Genomic DNA, 716 nt, shown 5'->3' with positions numbered 1-716 from the left:
GTATTGGACAGCACATAACTTTTATACAGTGTGCAATGTCCCCAATGTGGGCTATACTGTGGGTGAGTTCAAGATACCTTCAGCAAGCAGTGAGGGTACATCACGCATACAAGAGTTAAAGACAGTCATAGGTATAAATAAGCAAGCCAGGTAATGGGGATAGAATGACCCTCACATGGCAAAGTTAAGGTCTGTCCCACTCGATCTGAGCACTACACCCCATCTGAGCTCAAAGAGCTGAGCACGCAAGAGCGGCGGCCCGGGCGGGCAGGGGGAGGGGCCCGAGCGGAGGGGCGGAGCCGCGTGAGCAGGTATGCAGATCTGTGTGCGAGCAGAGAATCGTGGGAGCGGACGCAGGCTGCCAGGCAGGGCCCGACTTTGGCACCGGGAGCTCGGGGTGGGGAAGGGACGGTCTCCGGGGGCCGCGTCGGGGCAGCTGTCGGCAGTGGGGGCCGGTGTGGGCGAGGCCGGCGGTGGGGGCGCGGTGGTCCGCCCCGTGTGTTATAAGTGCGGGGCGAGCGAGGGCGGGCGGCGGCCGGGCAGCAGGAACTCATACTTACCTGGCAGGGGAGATACCATGATCACGAAGGTGGTTTTCCCAGGGTGAGGCTCATCCATTGCACTGCGGGTGTGCTGACCCCTGCGATTTCCCCAAATGCGGGAAACTCGACTGCATAATTTGTGGTAGTGGGGGACTGCGTTCGCGCTCTCCCCTG

General features: G+C 61.0%; 1 non-coding gene across 1 annotated transcript; it reads left to right on the top strand.

Annotated features, from left to right (window-relative positions):
- Positions 1–552: 552 nt before the first annotated feature.
- On the top strand, positions 553–716 carry LOC123359526. The gene has a single exon (XR_006575874.1). It is a non-coding gene; the product is annotated as a U1 spliceosomal RNA (small nuclear RNA).

Source organism: Mauremys mutica, unplaced genomic scaffold, assembly GCF_020497125.1.
Source record: "Mauremys mutica isolate MM-2020 ecotype Southern unplaced genomic scaffold, ASM2049712v1 Super-Scaffold_100127, whole genome shotgun sequence".
Lineage (NCBI taxonomy): Eukaryota > Metazoa > Chordata > Testudines > Geoemydidae > Mauremys > Mauremys mutica.
This window is presented reverse-complemented; position numbering and strand designations above follow the sequence as displayed.